Raw genomic sequence first — 25,263 nt, forward strand, 5'->3', positions numbered from 1 at the left:
ACCACACCCTTCAGGCTCTCCCACTATGATCAACAGCTCTTTGGTATCATGAGCGCCCCAGCAATATTTCAGAGGTATCTGGAACACCTCACTCACATGGGAAGTGCTGGGCAAGCCATTTACCTGGACAACATCATGGTTGCAGGGCAAAACACTCCCGACTGGTTTGGATATTATTAATCACTGAGTAGCAGCCTAACATATGAGTTATACTGACTGTGTCATAAGGATAAGGGGTTGATTGGCCAATACTGGTGTGGGAGTTGTTTTGTATCAGTATTTTGGCTGCTGAATAATGCATTAACACAATCAGTAAGGTTCTGTTTAATAATAACTATAGTGTTCCACTGTAATTAAGTGTTATATTCTTGATTTTACAGAAATGTGAGGAAATTGCTCCATTTGCCTTAGAATTTAATGATGGACCCCTTACAAGGGCAAACTGCTCAGCACCTGCCTGATAACCTGGACACCCTTTTATCCATTCTACAGGCATCAAATCTTTTTTGTCTTTTGGAGAAGTGACAGTTTTTTGTTCCTTAAGTCAAATATTTGGGGCATATTCTCAGAGCCACAGGTATCTGACCAACACCACAATATGTCCAGCCGATGCAGAATTTGCCACATCTGGAAAATGTGAAGCAACTTCAGTCTGTATTAGACCAACTCAATTGCTACCGTAAGTTCCTGCTTTTTTTAAAAAAAAAAAAAAAAAAAAAAGGAGACATGGAACTGGAACATAGTATGCTACTACGCCTTCCAGTCACTTTCATCTTAAAAACACTGAGATCAGCCCAGTGCAACTAAGAGCAGACTGAAAAGGAGGTTCTGGCCATAATCTTTGCATTAAAAAATTCCAAGACTATGTGTATGGGTGCCATTTTACTGTGTTGACAGACAACAGACCACTGGTGCCCTTATTTCTATGTGATCTGAACATCACAAAACTGGCTCGCCACCTGTCTTAAAGGATGGCCTTTGTTTCCACCAGTTATTGCTGCAATATCCAGTACCATTCTACGTGTCACCATGGCAATGCTGACTTACTTTCGAGAGTGATGCTGGGTCAGGGCTACTCTTCTACTCTTATCCGGATACATGCTGCCACTTGGAAGCCAGTGATGAAGAAGCCATTGCCTCGCTCCATATTGATGCCAAACTGGTGGAAGACCCAATTCTTCATGAGCTTCATCTTTTGGTTCAGCAGGGATGGCCATCAGATCATCACATAGTGCTTAACCCAGAAGTTCAAAGTTATTGGTATCACAGGCATGAATTCTCTGCTCTCAGTGGTGTCCTGCTGCTCCAGGGCGAAAATGGCCAGACCAGGGTCATCATTCCGACCTCCCTCCAATACTGGATCCTACATCTGATTCACCATTATCATTAGGGCATCTTGTAAGCGGCACTAGCCTGTTGCTATTCCCCACAGCCAGAGGCATCAACACGGTGGTTAAAGTTCCACCTGGATTTCATGGGCCATTTTTCTGGGCCATTCATGGTTGATCATAGTCAACATTGGATCTGGTTTCCCCTACATGTCCTGGATGTCTTTTATGTCCTCTACATATGCAATCCAAGACTTAACATGGATCTTCATGACTGAAGGTCTTCCCAAAACAATCATCATGGACAATGAGACTTAATTTACATTCACAAAGTTTACATCCTTTTGTGCTACCAATGGAATCACTCTCATGCACACAGCGCCATTCTGCCCCATGTTAATGGTCCGGCAGAGTAGTGAGTCTGAATCATTAGGGAACAACAACTGCCGAAGCTCCACCATCACCACTCACTGAATGATGCACTCTCCATCTTTTTGGCCTCCTATGAGGCACCCCACCCAGAGGGGACCAGTCCAGCTAAACAACTCCATGTGCAGTCACAGTGATTACATCCCTCCCATCTATCCCCATGACAGCCAATGGAACCTCCTTCAACAGGTCATGCGCACTGTTTTTCCGTCTGCAATGACATCTTGGTCCTGACATTCTCCCGATGCAGTCTCTCATGGTAGTAATGTGACTAGGGCAGACAATGGTAGAGGTCCAACTCTCAGGTAGTTCTTACTGCAGCAAAAATCTGAACCAACTCTGCCCAAGCACTCACCAATGGATCCCAATTCAGGCTCAGCTGTTTTCCTTATTCCATATTTATCTGCTGCACAGCCACAATCCATCACCTGAGCAGCCCTATGCCTTCAACAGCAGACAGTGGCCATGCAGCACCCATCCCCTGGTTAACCCTGATGGACATTGACCAGAGTGGACATTGACCAACACCATGGAAGTTTGCCGACACCATGGAAGTCAACCCTGAATTCAAGGCTGGCTATCATCTCTCTTCTCTTCTTGTTGGGGAGGGATGCCATATACCATCAGTACATCTGACAGACCAGCAACCCTGCAGACAAAGAAGCATCATATACATGCACATCTCCAAGGTGTCATCTCACAGGATTTCAGCTGATGACTATCATTTCACAACTGATAGATGATGGGGCTAGCGCCACCAGAGATCCACCTCTCTGGGGATCTACTTCTCTCTGCTGAGTCTCTTCCATGGAAATAGATCCACAAGTATACCCTTGCACACTGACTATTTACAGTGACACAGTTCCACTTATTGGCCGTTATCTGCCGACACTCTGGGCCATCTCATGCCGGCTGATCCTAGTCCTTCAGTCAGAGCCCAGTTGGATCCACCTCTGTGGGACTTCAGACCTATTCTTCTTTCCAGTGGGGAACTGTGGTGGATCAGTCTCTACATCCCATCATCTAATTCACTTTGTTGTTTTCCAGATGAATGCCTGATAGGTGACTGAGAGAGTATGGTATTAAGTTTTTTAAGAAAAAGTTTTTGTTTTTTCAGTGTCCTCTCATATTGTAATAAACCTTTTCCTTGTTCATTTATGGCATATCATCTCTTAAGCATCTCACTACATGAAATACAGCAATATGCTTAAGAATATGTCCACAAAATAGAAAGCACATGAATGCACTGATGTATTGATGCACTCAGTACTCTGGAGCAATGTCAACTGTGGGAGGTTCAATGGTCTAAATGCACATCACATAATGCAACATATGACTCAGCCAAGGGATCTAGCTTCTTAGAACAAAGAAACGTGTACGTTTGTCTGCTAGTTGAAGTTCCAAAGTTGGTATAATCATTACGTTCACATGCTGCATGTATCACTACATCTACACTCCACAAGCCACCCAGCAGTGGTTGGTGGAGGGTACTTTATGTACCACTGTCACTTCCCTCTTTCCTGTTCCAGTTGCGAATGGTTCCCAGAAAGAATGATTGCTGGTAAGCTTCTGTGTGGTCTTGAATCTCGCTAATTTTATCTTCATGACCTTTTCACAAAATATACATAGTAGGAAGCAATATATCTGTTGACTCTTCTAAGAATGTATGCTCTTGGATCTTTAAAAGTAAACCACTCCATGATCCAGAACACAGTCTTGCAGTGTCTACCACTGGAATTGGTTGATCGTCTCTGTGACTTTTCATGATTACTAAATGAACCTGTAATGAAACATGCTGCTCTTCTCTGTTTCCCCTGTCAATCCTATCTGTTATGTATCCCACATTGAAGAGCAATAGTCATGTATTCGTCAAACAAGCATTTTATGAGCTACCTTCTTTGTTGATGAGTACATTCACTGAGGATTATTTCAATGAATCTCAGTCTACCATCTGCCTGTCCTGCAGTTGATTTTATGTGGTCATTCCACTTTACCACTTTACATCACTCTGTATACATAATCCTAGATATTTTATGGAAGTAACTACTTCCAGCGATTGTTCTGCAATCATGTAATCATACAATAATGAGTCTCTCTATCTATGCATAAGCTATAAGTTATATTTGTTTATTTTGGAAGTCAACTGTCACTCCCTGCACCAAACATCAATTCTTTACAGGTCTTCCTGCATTTCACTAAAATTTTCTAGCAATGTGACATCTCTGTATACAACAGCATCATCCACGAAAAGACTCACTGAACTTTCAATGTTGTCTACTATGGATATATCACAAAAAGTATGCCCAATCAGATTTTTATGTCTAAAGACTTCTCTCCATGACATGGTGTGTTCTGTGTGCTAGAAGCTCTTTAATCCAATTGCGCAGCTAGTCTGATGTTACATACATTAGTATTCTGTTCGTTAGGCTGCAGCGTGGAACTGTATCGAAGGCCCTATGGAAGTCAAGAAGACAGCATTTATCTGGACGCTGATATCTTTTGCTTTATGGGTTTCATGGATGGACAGAACAAGCTTGATTTCATACAGTCATTGTTTTTGGACAGAGGAGATTTTTGGTCTCCAGAAATGTCATAACACACGAGCATAAAAATGTTTCAAAATTCTAAAACTGACTGATGTCAGAGATATTGGCCTATAGTTTGTTGTATTTCAATGAACTTTCTTGAAGATGGAAAGGATCTGTGCTTTTTCACTCCTCCAGAGACCTGTGGGCGCACTACTGCTAGAAGAGGGGGAGGTTCTTTTGCATACTCTGTGTAGAATTGTACTGGTATGCTGTCCAGTACAGTGGTCTTCCCTTCCTCATGCAGTACAACATCTGGAAGACGAAAACTGAATTTTGGGAAATAGTTTTTGCTATCATGTTTGCAGTTTTGCTAAACCAGTCAGATACTGCATCTGGAAACCAGCTGCTCAGGTTTCTGATTTAGTTAGGACAGTGGCTGATTCTCTTCAATTAAATATTAGAGGTAAACAACTTCATACTCAGACTAATATACCTTTTTCTGCTTCCCTGGACAAAATGTCACCCTGGCCACACCAGCCAAAAATTTTCAACAAGACATAAACTGACAAGCCAAGACTGTTCCAAAAACTTTGTGCATTTATATGGGAGGGAAAATCAACTGTTGAAGTTGAAATCTAGCAACTATAACTACATTTCCAGAATTGATATTGGGGTGTTTACATGAACGACCAGAAGCAGAACTGGAAAACTGGTTTATGAAATTTTATTTTTGGAGTCCCATGTAAATGTAGACACTTTAAGATCCAATTTACTCAGAAGTAGCTAGATGTGGATGTGTGATGGGGACATGTGGCTGTTTCAAGCCACCTCCAAATTAACAAATGAACACAGAGGTGGCATGGTGAAGATGCATACCACCATGGTCTGCTCCATGTTCATTTGTAGCCACAAGTAATGCACCGAAACAACACATGGCAGAGGCATGCTGCTGTTTTCATTAATTTGAAGTGTTAAAATATGAGATTGTTCAGAGTTTAACAGAAAGTCTTATGAAATAATATGTCCTCAATTATATGGTCATAACCTTGCAGACTATTGCAGTCACAGTCTCCAAGACAAAGCATGGTAAAACATCACTGTGGAACAAAATGAACAAAGTTAACCAATTAATCTCATTATAATAATGTTGGAATCCTTTGGATGCCTGTGTGTGCAGTGACTGTTGAATATTCAACTTCAAACTGAAGTTGACGTATCTCAGAGATATTGACCTATAGTTTTGTGTGTCTGTTCAATGAAATATCTTGAAAACGGGGAGGATCTGTGTTTTTTTCTAAATATCATGAACAGTCAGTAAGAAGCAGCAGTCAGTTGCAAAAATCCATAATTTATTGCAAATTAGATTTTGACATTAGTATAATCATCATCGGTGCATTACCAATGAGTCGTATAGGTCCCAATGTGTCAGAGCACACAAGTCCAGCCATGGCAATTAATGAGACCTGTCACATAATCAAGAGTTGTTTAAGACCAACAATCATTGATAAACTCCACTGTTTTGCTGGCATAGCCTCTCAAGAAATATAGATGCGAGACAGCTGCTAGATGTGAGAAAAGCAGGGCTATGGCTATGGAAGCCCACCCTTTATATGGTCACCAGTCAGCACATCGTCAGCTGAAATCAAGTAAGAGCTTTTTGGTAACTACTGAAACTCTTACAGGAACACCACAGGAAGTGAGGATCTCAAAGTAGTGGGAGAAATGTCAGTATTTGGAGAAATGGATGGTTCTGAAGGAAGGGCTACCTCCTGTCATTCAGAGAACTGGATAACATGGAAGGCTTTCAACACACTACACTCTAGTAGCATGTGATGCAAGGCCAAACTCCAGAAGAGGGACTTTCTTACGGAATCAGTTTTTTGCAAGTGTGAGACTAACAACCATTTACTACCCATGAGAGACCTTATAAGGGTGACACTGAATGCATTCAACATGGCTAGTTTCTGGTCAACCTATGTATTAACTGATGTAAAGGATTTCCTTTTGTTGATTATGTACTCTGTATGTCTGAAATGATAATATGACAAAATGACAATAGCCTTTACATGGCTTGTAGAGGCTAGTGTCATTTTATCATATGTTGTGCCTAGTAAGTTGTACATTATGCTATGACATATTGGTACCTATATGACTCTTTGGTAATGTGCTGATGATGACTATTTCATAGTCAAAATCTAGATTTGCAATAAATTACACATTTTTGCAACTGATTGCTGTCTTTCCTTCAGTTTGAATTTGCATTATTCACAATCAAACAACGGTAAACCCAAGATGGAATAATGACAATATTGCAAAAAGGACAGATTGCTACTTATCCTATAGAGGAGACTCTGAGTTGCAGACAGGCACAACAAAAGGACTATACATTTGAGTTTTTGGCCAAAGGCCTTCTTTTAAAATAGAAAACAGACACACATTCACACAAGCAAAACTCTCTCTCTCTCTCTCTCTCTCTCTCTCTCTCTCTCTCTCTCTCTCTCTCTCTCTCACACACACACACACACACACACACACACACACATTGCTGGCTCTGGATCATGGGGTCCTGGGTTCGATTCTCGGTCAGGTTGGGTACTTTCTCCAGCCTGGAACTGGGTGTTTGTATTATCCTCATCATCTTATCATCATATTGGGAAGTGGCGAGACTGGAAATGGAAAGATGTGGAAGTTTTACAGGCACTGATGACAATGATGTTGAGCGCCCAACAAACCAACATCATCATCATCATCATCATCTCCTCTCTCTCTCTCTCTCTCTCTCTCTCTCACACACACACACACACACACACACACACACACACACACACACACACACACACACACACACACGCATACTCCCTCACTCACTCACACACACAAAACCACTGTCTCTGGCCAACAAGGAGGAATGGGATACAGCAAGTGCACCTGATGGGAGAAGCAATCTGTGGGTGGTGGTGGATGTAAGGTGGAGGCATGGGGTAGCAGGTGTAACAACTAAAACAGCTTCTGACATCAAATGTAACAGTTGTGTTACTAAATGTGACAGTTCTGTCACTCAATGTAACTGGGTTTTCTCTTTTGATGCTGTCAATTGTCAGGATGAGCATTCTAAGCATTCTGTCAGGGTGAAAATATTAAATAAATTAACTTTTCTCTCTTACAACATGTGGGCAGGGTGGGTTCTCCCTTGGCTCGGGTATGAGGTCAAATGAAACATCATTTTTACATAAGATAACTTTTATTGAAAGTTTCGTACAACTGTATCTTACTGGGACGTTCTGGTTTGGAGAGCGGCAGCCGTGTCGTTTGCGTAGCCTTCTGCTGCGACAGCGGCGGCGGCGGCGGCGGCGTCTGATTACGCGTAGCGGTGTGTATCTGTGTCGCCGTCTCGCCCAGCTGACCGGAGACACGCAGCGCGAGGTGGCCCGTTTAATTATTGCGAGCGACGTCGTGCATCGGATGGTGATACCTTGGATGTGTCGTCCCAGTGTTTCTCTTCTCTAAGCGGCCGCGTGTGTTGTGCGTCGACCAGCGGAGCGGCGCGGCGGGGGAAGGCCAGTGTCCCGAACTCGAACCACGGACTCCCGCTTGCCAGTCTTCGGCTGTCAGGTCTTCATCCCAGCTCACAGGTGACTACTGATGTGAGGCCGTCTCCTTCCCGTCCTCACGAGTCGCCCGGGTACGTAAAAACCAGACTTCAAATATCTTTTAACTTCTGTCTTCTGGCGCCACAGCTGCTGCTTGCTATTCCATTACAGCGGCGGACTTGGTGTGTCTGTGCATGATGCAGTCTCTTCTTGCATGACGGTCTTCAGCACTGAAACTGACTGAAAACTACTGCTACTCTTCTTTTCTTCCTTTGTCTCTCGTCTTCGTCTTCATCTGTCTTCATCTGTCTTCATCTGTCGGGCCCACTGCGTCTCGCGTATTTATTCACTTCAGTTCACTGGAGGTGAACGACTTCATGGCCATTGCCTCTTCTGTCACGTTGAAAAGCTTCTCGAAGAATCTTCTTAACGTCGGTCATTGGCTCTTGGAATGTAGGCGGGGGCCTCTGATCGCATGTGACGACTGAGAAACACGTGAGCCGGTCATTGCCTCTTCCGTCACGTTGAAAAGCTTCTCGAAGAATCTTCTTGACGTCGGTCATTGGCTCTTGGAATGTAGGCGAGGGCCTTTGCTCACATGCGACAACTGAGAAACACGTGAGCCGGTCGGGCGATGCCCTGACGGCTGAATCGACAGCGCCCACTTATGTGGAACTCGCTGACTTCATGGTCATTGTCTCTTCTGTTCTGCTGTTTTTGCCCGCTGAATGCGAGTATGTAACTCTCTAAACTAAACCAAGTTTTCCATTTATATTCTAATTTCTAGTTCACTTTGATTTCACTAATTTATTTACTTAAGTACCACTCAACATTCCTCCACCCTTCGGAGAAATTCGCCCTCGAATTTACCACTCAACATTCCTCCACTCTTCACACGGAAAAAGCACAAGCACTGAAAACTCTCGACTTAGAAGATTACACACGCTTCACATAAAGTATGTGGAAAATACTTTATCACTTTACAAAAGCACTGTACGGTCAGGAATCACATAGTTCTTACATAAATGGTTGTAATAAGTGTAACAAATTTTGATGACAATGAATAAACAAAAAATAGATTTTGCACTTAGAAAATTACAGAGCAACAGCTGTTTAATCTACCCTATACTAATGCAAGAATATCTATTCTACAGTATTGTTTATGTTAACAAGAGACTGTTTAATAAAGAATGAAGTACAATAAACAAAATTAATACATTAATGCTCAAAAGTAACTGCTGAAGTACACCAGTTAAGAGTGTGGTATCCAGTTAACAGGGATTTGATGAAGTGGTATATTATTATTTGGCTTATTTTTTCATCTTAAATAAAAGAAAACTGTACAAAGCAGAAACACCAACACAAAGGTTCCAGATATACCCGTTCCTAGCATTATAATTTTAGTTTTGTTCACCTTTTAATTGTAAGACATGTTGCATCATAACATTGGCATCAATTTTGCCTTGCTGCGAGTTTATGAACATATCTAATGACTTCAGAAGGGAACTGTCAAGGGAGTAATTGAGGTATGATAGGTTTTATGTAGGAAATGCTTGCATGGCGTTTTCTGAAAAAAGCAAACAACATGGTTATGAACCTACCAACCTAGTAAAAACAAAAACAAAGAAAAGAAGGAATACATTGTTAACTACAAGATCTACATGTTTCTACGTTCAACTTTTTTTTCTTAAAAAATAAACCATTATCATTTATTAATTATTTACATATGTCTACTGTCCACAGTCTACTAAGATTCAACTAGGACATTCGCACCCTTGAACGAAGATTGTATGGTGCCATGTCTGTATGTTGTGCTGGCGTGGCCACTCTTTTTCCTTTACGGGAACTTCCTCCACCCTTCGGAAAAGCAGACACTATTGTTGAAGGAATTACATCTGGAGCACCCTTAAAAGGTTTTAAACGACTTGCATGGACAATGGTAGTTCGGGTGGGCAGTTGCAATTTAACGTTGACTGGTGACGTGATCTCAATAATTTGATAAGGACCTCTGTAGTTTGTTACAAATTTCTTCGTTTTTCCTTTCGCTATATAAGGAGTTGAAAGCATAACCCACTGACCGATTTTGTAATTTGGATATTTAGCTTGGGTATTACCTGATCTTTCCTGTCGTTGCAAAGCCTTTGTATTAGATTTTTGAACCTTTTTCCATACATCCTTCATCATTCGACTGAAATCTCTTACTGTTTCTCCGACTTTTCCGTTTTTCTGCCTGATTACATCAAAAGGGGACGGCATTTTTTTCCCATAGACCACTTCATAAGGTGACATGCCAGTTGCTTCATGCGTTTTGGCGTTGTATACCGACACGATTATTGGTAAATACGTATCCCAATTAGAATGTTGTTCGTTAATATAATAACTAAGCATCTTGCCAATTGTCCGATGAACTCTTTCTGTGCGCCCGTTGCACTGAGGGTGTAACGGAGTTGTGCGTAATTTGCATATTTTTAATAAGTGGCATAGCTGTTTCATTAATTCAGACATAAAATTAGATCCCTGATCTGTGATAATAGCTTCAGGTATGCCAAAGTTAAGTATCCAGTTGTTAACTAAAGCTTGGGCAACTGTATTTGCTTGCTGATCTGGGAGACTCACCATAGCTAGATAGCGTGAAAAGTGATCGATAATTGTAAGAACATACTTATTACCAGCAGGTGTTTTATGAAACGGCCCGTAGAGATCCACTCCGCAGATTTGAAATGGACATGAAGCCTCGGGGAGCCTCTGTAAGGGTATTTTTGAACGAGAAAGTTCAGCTCTTTGTGCGCACGCAATGCAATTACGAACGTACTGCGCAACATCCTGCTTTCTGGTTTGCCACCAAAATCGCTCTGCTACACTTCTTTCTGTTGTCGGCTGTCCACCGTGTCCTGCAAGGATATGATCGTGGGCCTCTGCCATTATTTCTTGTCTAAGGTGTTGGGGAACAACAATTCGCGGTCCAAGTTTTGTTTTACGGCATAATACACCATCTTCAAAGCAAAATTGTTTTTGAGTTGCGTATTTTTTACATTCTGTATCCTCATCTTGTGCCTTTCTCCAGTCCTCAGTATCTCGGCCTGTTGCTTCCAAAAGTGCTATTTTCCGACTTAGGCAATCTGCATTCGTGTGTTTTTTGCCTGGTTTATGGACAACTTCGAAATCCATTTCGGAAAGACATAGGGCCCAACGGGTAAGACGACTAGATGGATCCTTTAATCCAAGCAACCATTTTAAAACTGCGTGGTCTGTAATAACTTTGAATTTTCTACCATACAAGTAGCATTTAAAGTATTTGATACCATAAATAACACTTAACAATTCTTTCTCCGTTGTGGAATAATTTCTTTCTGCCGTTGTTAGTTGTCTCGAAGCATAGGCTATGGGGTGTTCCGTGCCATTAATATTCTGACTCAAAACAACTCCTACTGAATGACCACTTGCATCACAGGATAAAATAAATTCTTTGTTATAATCTGGGTAGGCTAATACTGGACTGTGTGTTAACTTATCTTTAAGAGTTTGAAATGCTGATTCACAATCTTCAGACCAATGAAATTTTGCACCCTTTTTCAATAATTGGGTTAAGGGTCGGGCAATTTCAGCAAAATTTTGAACATATTTTCGGTAATACGATGCGAGACCAATGAAACTTTGTACCTCCTCAACGCGTTGTGGTGTTGGGAAGTCCTTAACTGCCGAAATTAATCGAGGATCTGTTTTAATTCCTTTTTCACTAATGACATGCCCTAGGTATGTAACCTCTGTCAATGCAAAACTACATTTTTCCATATTTAATGTTAATTTAGCTTTTCTAAGTCTCTGAAAAACATTACGCAGATGCACAGCATGTTCATTAATGTCTCTGGAGAATACAATAATATCGTCTAGATATACACAACATTGCTGAGTTTTGAGTCCTCGCAATACTCCATCGAGTAGTCTTTGAAAAGTTGCTGGTGCATTTTTCAAACCGAAAGGCATTCTTTTAAATTGCCAGTGGCCTCCAGGGGTAGAAAATGCTGTTTTATGCCTATCTTCAGGTGTAACTTCCAACTGATGATATCCACAATGTAGATCGATTGTTGAAAAGTATTTACTGTTACCTAAACTGTCAATGATATCTGTAATGTTTGGAAGAGGATAAACATCTGAGATTGTTTGTTTGTTAAGGTGTCTGTAGTCACAACAGAATCTATATCGTTTCGTACCGTCGGGAGACTTCTTTGGAATAATTATAATATTTGAATTATAAGGCGAATCAGAATATTCTATAATTCCATCTTTTAGATGCTGTTCTATAAATTCATCCAGTACTGGCTGTAAGTGATGCGCAACTCTATAAGGCTTCCTATAAACTGGGGGGCTATTTCCTGTTGGGATCCTATGCTGTGTGATGTCTGTTGCTGGCAATGGACCTTCTGCATTAAATAAATCTTGGAACTCAACTAAAACTGCTTCTATCGTGTCTCTATCCTTTCCTTTCAAATGCTCAATCTTCTGGCGCAATGCGGTTTTATAGGCGTCTGGTTTCTGACCATCATTAATATCTGACCAAATGAAATCTTCTTCTTCAAAAGTACTGACTGTAGCCACTAATATTCCCTTATGCAACTCTTTGTCCTCCACTCCGAAATTGTCAATATGTACCGGTACTTTTCTTTCTCCCTCAACGTCTTGAACCCGTACAACACTCCTACGTACAAAACAATGTGATACATCTAATTCCTCATTTTCCTCTAAAGGCTCTATTAGACACACTGTATCTGTAGGTACTTCGTGGTCAACGGTCATCCAGAGAAGTTTTCCTGAGCCAGATGGTATCTGATCCTGCGAATCAACCTTCAAGGACGTTGCACGCAGTATAGTTGATTTCGCCTTCCGGTTGGGGAAATCTTGCGGCAGAGGGCCCTTTGCAGCGGTGTCACCTAGCTGAAACACTATTCCGCTAAGTTCTACAGTTTGCTGTCTGAGGTCGATTTTAGCGTGATGTTTATTCAGGAAATCCAACCCTAGGATCGCGTCGTACCCGTCAGTTACCTTTGTTACCACTTCTACATCTTGCTGAAATTGTACACCATGAATATAGAAAATCAGTGATGTACATCCTAATGACTTAACTGTACCTCCTCCTACTCCACTCAATCTATACCTTGGAGGGTCATATTTCTTTTCTCCAATACATTCATTACTTACTATTGATACGTTTGCGCCTGTATCCACCAGTATCCTTGCCTCTTTATCCTGTATGGTAGCAGATAACCAGCATTCCGCCTTCACATTCGCCTTAATGGCATGAAATTTTATTGGGAACGCCTGGCGGTGGTTCAGACATTCCCGTTTGAGTTTAACTGATTTCTATTTCCAAAAACTTTCTTAGACCTGCATTCCTTGAATGTGTGACCTATTCTTTGACAATTAGTGCATTGAGGTTGTCTGCAGTTTTTTGCTATATGTCCATGTCGATCACACCTAAAACATCGTACTCCTGCTGAAAATATATTTCGCTTCTCCTTGTATCTGGTGGCAATGTCAATTTCTTCAAAAGCTGTCGTCACAGATACAGCTTCTGCTAAATTTTTAGGAAACTCTGCCCTAACACGACGGGACGTTTCAGGAGGTAACCCACGTAAAAATGTATCCAGAGCTCTATTTTCTGCCTCTTGTAAAATAAATTTATTTGCTTCATCACTAGTTGTCAACTGATAGGTGTTAATATTAACTTTTCTAATCCTATCTACAAAGCTTTCTAACAACTCGTTTTGCCTCTGAGTGATAGTGTTTAACTGTTCCCTATAAAATCTACAGCTGTTCTGTTTTTGAAAACGTTTAAGCAATCCTTTCTTCAATTCCTCAAATGTTGGAGCATTCTGTAATTCTTCATGGTATAAGACGTGTGCTTTAGCCTCTCCTGTCAATCTTAACTTTGTCGTTTGTAAGAGCTGTTCATCTGACCATGATCCTAACTTTGCAGCTGCTACTAAATCATCAAAAAAGGCTGTTATGTCCTCGCCAGGTTTACCTGAAAAAGGAGTTACTAAGGCTGCTGCTGAGGAATCTAGGGTGGGAGGGATTGAACTGGTTTGCCTAACCTCACTCAACTGTTTAAATAATGCATTGTTATCATTTTTAAGCTGTGCTATTTGATTAACTAAGCTCTGAATAGCTTCATCAGTAGAAACCACTTGTGGTGCTGACTCTGACTTTGTACGATTTCGTGTCATCATTTTACAAAACTGTTAGTTACACAATCTTACTACACTGAATTTAAAAGATGTTTAAATATTTCCGACAAACTCTTAAAATCATGAGAGAAAATACACTTCTAAATAAAGAAAATATTACGACTGCTATGCAAACCTCTATCCCTTCACACATTAAAAAATACTAACTGTGGACCTTTAGTGACTGTCATTCACACCTCATATTGAGCCAAGGGTTTTTTCTCTGACACCAAATGTAACAACTGTAACGGCTTCTGACATCAAATGTAACAGTTGTGTTACTAAATGTGACAGTTCTGTCACTCAATGTAACTGGGTTTTCTCTTTTGATGCTGTCAATTGTCAGGATGAGCATTCTAAGCATTCTGTCAGGGTAAAAATATTAAATAAATTAACTTTTCTCTCTTACAACATGTGGGCAGGGTGGGTTCTCCCTTGGCTCGGGTATGAGGTCGAATGAAACATCATTTTTACATAAGATAACTTTTATTGAAAGTTTCATACAACTGTATCTTACTGGGACGTTCTGGTTCGGAGAGCGGCAGCCGTGTCGTTTGCGTAGCCTTCTGCTGCGACAGCGGCGGCGGCGGCGGCGGCGGCGGTGTCTGATTACGCATAGCGGTGTGTATCTGTGTCGCCGTCTCGCCCAGCTGACCGGAGACGCGCAGCGCGAGGTGGCCCGTTTAATTATTGCGAGCGACGTCGTGCATCGGATGGTGATACCTTGGATGTGTTGTCCCAGTGTTTCTCTTCTCTAAGCGGCTGCGTGTGTTGTGCGTCGACCAGCGGAGCGGCGCGGCGGGGGAAGGCCAGTGTCCCGAACTCGAACCACGGATTCCCGCTTGCCAGTCTTCGGCTGTCAGCTCTTCATCCCAGCTCACAGGTGACTACTGATGTGAGGCCGTCTCCTTCTCGTCCTCACGAGTCGCCCGGGTACGTAAAAACCAGACTTCAAATATCTTTTAACTTCTGTCTTCTGGCGCCGCGGCTGCTGCTTGCTATTCCATTACAGTGGCGGACTTGGTGCGTCTGTGCATGATGCAGTCTCTTCTTGCATGACGGTCTTCAGCACCGAAACTGACTGAAAACTACTGCTACTCTTCTTTTATTCCTTCGTATCTCGTCTTCATCTTCATCTGTCTTCATCTGTCTTCATCTGTCGGGCCCACCGCGTCTCGCGTATTTATTCACTTCAGTTCACTGGAGGTAAACGACTTCACGGCCATTGCCTCTTCTGTCACGTTGAAAAGCTTCTCGAAGAATCTTCTTAACGTTGGTCATTGGCTCTTGGAATGTAGGTGGGGGCCTCTGATCGCATGTGACGACTGAGAAACACGTGAGCCAGTCATTGCCTCTTCCGTCACGTTGAAAAGCTTCTCGAAGAATCTTCTTGACGTCGGTCATTGGCTCTTGGAATGTAGGCGAGGGCCTTTGCTCACATGCGACAACTGAGAAACACGTGAGCCGGTCGGGCGATGTCCTGACGGCTGAATCGACAGCGCCCACTTATGTGGAACTCACTGACTTCATGGTCATTGTCTCTTCTGTTCTGCTGTTTTTGCCCGCTGAATGCGAGTATGTAACTCTCTAAACTAAACCAAGTTTTCCATTTATATTCTAATTTCTAGTTCACTTTGATTTCACTAATTTATTTACTTAAGTACCACTCAACACAGGATATGAGTGCGGGAAAGAGTGGAGCTGCTTGCAGGATCATGCAGAGATATGATGGGGCAAGGCAGTGCAGATAGGTGCAGTCAGGAGCGGGATGAAGGGGGAGTGGAAAAGGAGAGAAACAGAGGAGGGGAAAAAGACTAGTGGGGTGGGATATTCCTCAATTCAGGACACAATGAGAGGCTGATGGAACCTCATGGTTCATATGCCTGCAGCAGACTCAGATGCAAGATCTGTCCCATACATCCACCCACTCCCACCTACTCCCAACCAGTCACAGACATCTCCTATCCCATCAAAGGTTGGGCTACCCATGAAAGCAACCTTGCCTCCTCCTTACATACTCCACTACACACAGATTGCTTCTCCCATCAAGTGTACTTGCTTTACACAGTCCATCCCCAGCAGCCAGAGACAGTGTTCCTGTGTGTGTAAGCTGCACTTGTGTGATTGTGTGTGTGTTTTTTAATCTAGAAGAAGGATTTTTGGTCAAAGCCTGTCTGAGACTTAAAATCTCATTATTAATAGTAATGCATATGATGCTACATTATTGAATAGTTTACCCAAACAATGCTATAACTAACAAAAAACAAATTTTGAAGGAGTACAAAAAAACTGTTTTATGCTTATCAATTTGGACTTACTTTATGCAGGCAGTCTATAAGAAGTAAAGTACCTTTCTGTATTTATTTGTAAAAATTATTACACAATTGCTTATGTTATATTTGGAAAAACACTACTTTTTTTATTTTTTGGTCAAATGATGTTGTATCTGTGCACTTATGATGTTTTACTGCTGAAACACACTGGTTTTTTGGTGTTACTTATTGCATAAACAAAAAGCTTATTTTGAGAAAGTGCAGCAACGGGTCAAAACATATAATGTTTATTGGAATACAAATCTTCACAAGCAGTACCAGTAGCAGAAGAAATGGAAATATTTAACATACAGTTATTCCATGGAAACTTTTCTGTCCTGAATCAACAGATTTTGCCAGACAGATGTGCAAATTCATTATTTCATTTGGCAGTTGTTTACATAAATCCCGTTTTTCAAGGAGATATATGCCAAATAAGGCTTTCTTCTTGGCACTTCTAGGCAGAAGTTTATCATACAAGACAGTGAAAACAGAAATATGTCAGATTTCTTTTCCCATTACTTGGCTTCTTTTCAGTGCTTTGACAAACTCACAGTTGCATGAAGTTGTGACTTTCTCCTTAACATGGTAGGGTCATCAGATGAAATTTGTATGTAGGGATACACAGTTATTTTAAATAAGTTCAACCCTTAGTCTAATGCACTGTACTAAGATCCCTGAAATCCTCTGGTTCTGCCTTGCAGACAAAGAATCCATTGTCCTTGCCACTGTCAATGACTTGAAGAAGGAAGGAAGGAAGGAAAACTGAGTTTAACGGCCAATCAATATCGAGGTCATTAGAGACAGAGCACAAGCTTGGCTGATGTCAAGGATGGGGAAGGAAATTGGTCATGCCCTTTCAAAGAAAACATCCTGGCATTTGCCTGGAGCACTTTAGGAAAATCACAGAAAACATAAGCTGGATGGCCGGATGCGGGTTTGAATGATCACCTTCCTGAATGCAGGAAAAGACTGGAAGCCAGTCATCTGTGTAATATAAAGGACTTTTGTTCCTCTTTATAAGTGCAACATGTCTATCACAAGTCGAGGAACTATGACCTGCAAAAGGAATTTCTGGTCTGCAACAATGAAATATTTACGGACAATATGATTCTGGAAAAGTATCCTAATATTTTGAACAACTCTCACAAAATCTGTGATATTTATAACTACTGTTCAATGAAAATAGGAATTGTGATCAAAACATTCAATTGCACATCAGATGGCACTTTTTCAGGATCAGGACAATTTCTCCTTGATCTATAAGAGCATACCCTGTCTTTGGTGTCTTGCATTTATTGTCCTTCTAATCACAAATGTTAACTTTATGTTTCCTTACTTCATTCAGTGCCTTTGAGCTAAGCTTGTTGTTCACTCTAACAAAAAAATTTGTGGTTTGACAATGGTAGTATGACCATACTTGCCACATCAGTGTGCACAGCTCACATCCAGCCCACACCAAATCTATGCTTCGCCACTGCCAGGTGTCCATGCCACATCACTTCCATGTGAATTGTGCCTTAGGTGGCAGATGTTTTGAACTGTGAATGAACTACCAAATTTATGACAGTGCCAATGCACACAAGGAACTTAGCAGTAGGCTTTTCTGAATACTTTGTGTTGTGCGTTGCTCATTGGTTTCCTTTCTTATTTTGATGAATCCATCACAGAGTTGGATTGTGATCCTCAAAACACCAGAAGAGATCAGCAGTTCCTACAAGCATCCCCACCAGTGCTCATAATTCTAGTTTGTTTACACTTGCGACCAACTGCCAGTTTATAATGTACACTCTGCACTATTGTGACCGGAAAACAAAACCTGTGAACATCTTTCAGCCATGCTCATGCCATCAGTCTTCCCCTATCATACAAGCAGAGTTACTTCTGGTTCTACTTCTGTGCTAAGTGCCTTGTTGGTTCTATAAATAGTGTTATCAGGTATCAGTCAGATGGCTATGAATGGCCACAAAAGGTCGAGATCAATATTCTGCTGATATTGTAATTGCTGGAAATGTTTGTATATATAGAAGATACGTGTCATTACAGGGAAAATATCAAATTTAAATTATATCAACTATGTACAACCACTAAAAAGTGAAAGGTGGCACCAATTGTTGTTACTGACATTATACTTTAAACTGTAACAAATTAATCATGTTCTAATTTTTTTTCTCTTGAATAATTGCCACTGGTTTTAAATGATTATTTACTTTTATGACAGATGTAAGTACAAACATCTGTATTGAGATGATGCTAGTTTCAAGCTGAAAGCAAGACCTTTTATATAATTTTGGATTTTACATGATGGTTGACATTTTTATTTTCGACTCTATGACATGAAATACTCTGAGGCTCTCCTTAGCACTCCATTTGGCATTGGTGAGTCCACATAGCACATGCTTTGATGTAAGGATTCTGCTGCTGAACAGCATCTGCTGCACACCACCCAGGAAGCAACCCAAATAAATAATAAAATAAAAAACAAATATTTGAACATTGTTCAACAAGCTTCCCAAGTTTATCAAGTCTACTTAAGACAACATACAATTTCATAGAGCCGTAAAATCCTATTTACTGTGGCACTGTTTTTATTCTGTAACAGAATACCTAGAAAAGTAATCTTTCTGAGTAGGTTTAAGTGCAAAACATAAACTACTTAGTGAAGCTATTTTAGACAAACTTTTAAAATGTGTTATAGTACCATAATCTACCCATAAGACAGCTTAACATTGTTAACAAATTGTATCCAACATATGTAATAGACTGTGTACAGTCAGATCACACAGATTGAATAAATAAATTAATTAAATACACAGGACATCACCTACAAACAAACAATATTTTTCAGGACTATTTATTTACCATGAAAATTATAAAAAAATCAGATATAGACATGCTTGCTCATCTGTACTACACAAGGGCATAGAAAGTTTTACACTCCTAGAGTTTATGAGAAAAGTATCAAATTTAATTCAGCTAAATTGCATGTCCTCACAAATGGTATCATACTTTACTCACCCAGAACTCGGTGTATACTGCAGCACTCTCATTGTACTTCATATGGCCTACTAAGTGCTCTCCCTATGTGTGATCACTAACAGGCATCTCAGAAGGTACTCCATGGCCTGAATTTCACCACCTAACACTCAGACTCACACTTATTATGTGCTCAAAAGCTGTTTCGATAGCCCTGTGCCTATATGAAGTGAATACAGAGTTTCCCAATACCACCAGTCCAGATGAGAACCTGAGGGTAGTATAAGGGGCTGTCCAATGAGAATGAGACAGATGGAAGGAAGTAAGTAAATTGTCTATTGTTTCAAATGTAATGGCCATACAAGACAAGTCATTGGATGCCACCACAGAAAATGTTTTCAGCTGCCCATGGAAACACGATTGTAACCAAGTGTGCACCACTTCATCTGAAGCAAACTTAAGGCCACAAATGTCTTTCTTCATGGCTCCTAAATGGGGAGAGATTAAGACATTCTCCATTAAGTTCCAATACCTCTCAATGTAATTGCTATATTTTTGGAGCCCTGAAGAAAGACATTTGTGGCCACAAGTTTGCTTTGGATAAAGTGGTGCACACTTGGTTACAATCATGTTTCCATAGGCAGCTGCAAACATTTTCCATGAAGGCATCCAATGACTTGTCTCATAGAAGAACACATGTGTTAACAAACATGGCAATAATTTTTTAACTAAAAAGCAGTTCACTTACTTTTTTCCCATCTGTCTCATTTTCATCTGCATGCCCCTTATACTTTCACTTCATTAAGGGTATTTGGACATTATTGTTGCAAGAGTGACTTTATAGAAACCTCAGATGGTTACATTTATTCTAAATGGAGTACAGTATCACAAGGTGTGCCTCAAGGCTCCATTTTGGGGCCAATCCTGTTCCTATTCTATGTAAATGACTTGCCCATAAATATAAATTCCCCTAAGTTCTGTTTGCGGATGACACTTCTGTTTTAATTGACGATGATGCAGAAAAAATTCAGAGCTCCATTGTGAGCACAATGGGTACTCTAGAAAACTGGTTCCAGTTAAATGGCTTGAAACTGAACATTGCAAAAACCAATATGGTACATTTCAAAGCCAAACATTTGAAATGTGTGGATCTTAAAATACATCATCACAATCATCCTATGGAAGAAGTTAACACAGTCAAATTCCTAGGGCTAAATGTGGACAACAACTTAAACTGGAGTACACATATTGAGTTCCTGTCAAATAAACTACGCAGCTTTGCATTTGCAATGCAAATACTAGCAAACTCTACTGACATGAGAAAACGAAAAGTGGCATATCATAGTTATTTTGAATCTGTCATTAGGTATGGTATCATTTTTTGGGGAAATTCAAGTACTGTACTCGAATACTGAAACTGCAAAAGAAAATTATAAGATACATGTGTAGTGCACAACAAACAGAATCTTGTCGCCCATTATTTTGGAACCTGCAAATCCTAACAGTTCCCTCCATATACATTTATGAAATTATAATCTTTGTACACAGCAGACAAAAATTATTTGAGGAAAATCATTTTAAGCACACGTACAACACAACAAATAAAAATAATTTTATGTTACCCACACACCATTTGAAATTATATACACGAACTCCACAGTATATGGGGATGACAATATATAACAAGCTAATGTGCAAAAATATATTTAATATGAAGCCAGGGAGTCTAAAAATAAAGCTACAGCAGATTCTGTGGGATAAATGCTACTATTCAGTAGAAGAATGCATAGAGGGTGACATGATAACTTGAGCAAGGGGTAATTAATTGTTAGTCTTTTATTGTATGTATAACAAAATTGTATTATTATTATTATGATACCATTTGTTAAAATCAGTTGTTGTAATTAATTGTTAGTTTTTTATTGTATGTGTATTTTTATATTGTATTATTGTTACGGTACCATTTGTTAAAATCAGGTGTTGTATGTATATGGTAAAACTTTACCAAAATTTTGACATGTCTCCTGTACCTAAATCAAATGATTTAGATTATGTACATTATGAGATTAATAAACCACAATTCACAATTACACTGAATTTATAAAACTGTGTCCAGATTGAAGTCTTTTGGACATGAGTTGATGGCTGTATAGTGAGTGATGCTTTTCATTTATCTGTTTGTTCTGATTTTTTGAGATCAGGAATGATCTTCTGATATGTTGTCTGGAAGCACCCAATAATGAGTACAAATTATCCACTCTAGTAACTTTCAGGCAGCCAGTTACCTTTCTTCAGGTATCATTAGGGACCATGTTAATTTTCTTAGCGTGCTTAGATCTCTCCTGTTGAGTGTGATATGTTCGGTGGGGTCAGTTTTCCAGACATGTAACATTCTAGAGGACACCCATCAGCACTGATGTTGCAGCAGAATGAGTAAAAGTGAAAAGATACTGTTTATCAATGTTGAAGATCTAATGATCTCATGGTGTGCCATAAGATGTTAAATAATAAAAATTTGGTGACCAAGACATGTGTATAATTATTAGTGTCAACAAAGTCTCAGATCCCTTCAAAGACTTCTTGTCTGAAGTGACAATACTTAGTTCCTTTCTTGTCTCCATATTGTAATGATGGAAAGAGAACACCTTGATTTTGCTAGGATTCAGTCTTAGTTGATTTATCCTACAGTAGTTTGTAAGGATCATGAGGTCCTCACTTAGGCCATACTCAATTTCATTATGAGATTTTGCCCCATATGCAATTGCCCGATCACCTACATAAACAAAAAAAATTGTCTTTTACTTAATAAGTTCATAATTCATGCATATATTAAAGAGCAAAGGCAACAGCACACTACCTTGTGGCAAATCATCCTTCTGGTTCACCATATGGTTCTCTTATGTCAGGATTCTATTGAATAGCAAAGTTCTAAGACTTTCCAATTACATTTCTGATGTAATCAAGTCCAGCAGCTTTCCTGTTTTCAAACTGGTTATAGCCTTTTTCACTTATTCCATGGAGAATACTGTATCCAATATATTATTTTCCTGTAACTTACCAACTTTCAGTTTAGATCTAACTGCACCTTTTATAAGTTAGGTTTGCCATGTTAGTAGAGGCTGGCTGGCTTTCAGGTTAGTGATTACATTTATGTGTGCAGCTTTTATGATAGGGTCATTTGACAGTTTTTTAATAAGGCTCCTGTTTTCCTACTCTATGCATCTTATCCTCAACAGTATCCATCCAAGTCCAGCGTCTTAGGGAATGTAAAGTTGGCAATAACTCTTCCCTAGCCTTGATTGTTCCTGTAAAGACATTTACTGCCACTATCATTTCAGGGGCAAATCAGTGAGAATATGCAGAGGAGTACTGCACCAGCCATTGATAGCTGGCAGGCACAGGATTTTGTCATTTTGGTTACAGCAACCGAGCTGTTGAATTATTGTGAGATGGACCAGGCTCGCTTAGTGAAACCTGCCAGCTCAGTGGTAATAAACAGTTCTCGCTCTGTTGGCAAGGGGATCTACACAGAAGTGCATTTTGGTGGCACTGTCAACTATGTGATTAGAAACAGCACATTGGCATACCACATGTACTGCTACCTAGTATAAATAGTGATAATTTTTGTAGTAGTTTCATTTGCAACCCAGCAGTTCTACAGGATGCAAGAGCTATGTCAGTCAAGGAGTAGCCAACAGCAGTTCAGGTTTGAGCCTCCAACAGAGTACAAGTTTCCTGCACCACATCTGTCCTCCAGACTTCAGACCACAGTGCAGCGGCCCTTTCAGGCCCAATCCAGCAGCCACTGGACTCCTGTTCATGATGGAGCAATGGATCACATCCCATACATGGCAGCTGACTTGCACCACAGCAGTTGAGCACACCTCCGCACTGTACATCAACCGTCATCCTCACACAGTCGTTTACTGCAGCATTGGCCACCACAGTAAGATTCACCTTGTATGCGCCATTGATGACCAATATTTGTAGTACACTCACTCAATGAGGTCACATGGCACACTATGAGCCCAGGCATTAGCAAAGCTGGGCACATGCATTGCAGTGCCCTGGGGCAGATGCTAGCTTGCGTCTTCCTGGCCACACGTCCCCCTTCTTGTGAAATGGGGGCTTGATTGCTAATTATTTGGAAACAGAATCCAAACATCAATGAGTAAAACGAATTCTTTCACGCACAAGAGCCAACCCATCATGTTGCTTGATGTGATTGGCAGCAGGAGAAATAATATGGTGCACAGCCTTGGCAAATGTTGGGGTACGATTTTTATCATGACACCTCACTAAAAATGACAAAGAACATTGCAGTCTAACTTGGCAGCTATGAAGTTTATCCAACTTTCGTAAACACCAAAACATTTCCTCCCCGTAGAGGTAAAAAATGTGAGACCTAAGTTTGTTATATAACAATACCGAGATATTGGCATGTATGTCCAGCTATTGGGACAGTGTTATTAAGGAAGCTGTTAAGATTAAATTAGCAAGCAACCTTGTAAACGGGGATGGAGGTTTTTGTTAAAACTCTGCTTGGAATCCTGCTCTCCCCTTTGTCAAAAAACAGCGGGACAGCATCAATGTTACATCACCTGCTAGTTTGTAGTCTTTCACTATTGATGCCTCTGACTTAAGTCATCTTTGGTGGCACTGGTGTCCAGTGTGTGTCAAAAATGGCGGGGTGTACTCCCACCGAAATATAGGTGGTCACTGTAAATATTACCTGGCTGAATTCACATAAGTTGTTTGAAAATTGTACATGCCAGGAGAAACATAGGTCTCACGTATTCCATTGTCATGGTGCACACTATTCTAAGGAGCACACCCTGCCTCTGAGGTGGCGTTGCAGCTGCATGAAGTAACTGCCAAACCAACAGGCACCACAAAGCATGACCAAACTGCCAGTGCCATCCCTTCTTGCAGAAACTCTGCTTCCAACATGCACAAATGATACAAATTCTTCACACAGTATGTGTATCCAAACTCACTAAACTTACTAACAAAATTTAACTGTATGCATGGTGATGGTGCTATAAACATTGTGCAATATATCATTCCATTGAAGTATGTTACACTTCACTAATGATCATTTCTGCATTTCATAGGATACTTTTGTTCAGATAGTGTATTTTGGCTAAATGTGATATTCAATGAAGAGCTGTGGAACCATATGAACAAGAATCCTGTGCATACAGAGATAAAGGCAACAAAGTGGAAGTGGGTTAAATAATACTGTGCAAAACTCAGATGGCAATAAAGAGGCAAGCCCAAGTTGGTATCCCCAGAGCCACTGTAGTGAAGGAATACTGAGGACAGCATGGAGGAGGATAGTGAAGAGGGAAGCAATACAAGCAGAGGAACATGGGGAGAGGTGAAGGAAATGACACAAAACCAAGTTTTCTCTGTGATGTTTTGTCAAGGGCTTGTGTTCCAACACTTGGAACAGAATGATATACCGGTAAGCCAAGTAAGACTACTGAATGCAAGGCCAGTGGCTTAACAACTGTGCCACCTTGACTGGTCTCTTGGAATAGTTTTTACTCAACTGTAAATGTGAAATTAGTTGACACTGTAATCTGTTTTAGAACCTATGTTATTCTCTTATTTTTATTTTGTATATATCACTTATATCAACACTTGCACTCTCCCATCTAAATATTATATGTATTTTATTGTACAAGCTACCATAGCATAAAATATTCCAAGGAATAACAAATAAACTGAACTTACAATACAAATACAATGTGGAAGCTGTTATATTAATTTTGCAATTAAATCTAAATTAAATGTTGACTCTATATAATTAATATTTCAATATGCTACATAACATACACTGTTTGCTAGCAGACACAATAAATGTTATTTAT

General features: G+C 40.3%; 1 protein-coding gene across 1 annotated transcript in view; it reads right to left on the minus strand.

The window, feature by feature from the left end:
• Nucleotides 1–25,263, minus strand: part of LOC126474357 (multidrug resistance protein 2-like) — a 202,212-nt gene that overhangs the window by 97,702 nt on the left and 79,247 nt on the right. The window lies entirely within an intron of this gene.

Source organism: Schistocerca serialis, chromosome 4 (assembly GCF_023864345.2).
Source record: "Schistocerca serialis cubense isolate TAMUIC-IGC-003099 chromosome 4, iqSchSeri2.2, whole genome shotgun sequence".
NCBI classification, from domain to species: Eukaryota; Metazoa; Arthropoda; class Insecta; order Orthoptera; family Acrididae; genus Schistocerca; species Schistocerca serialis.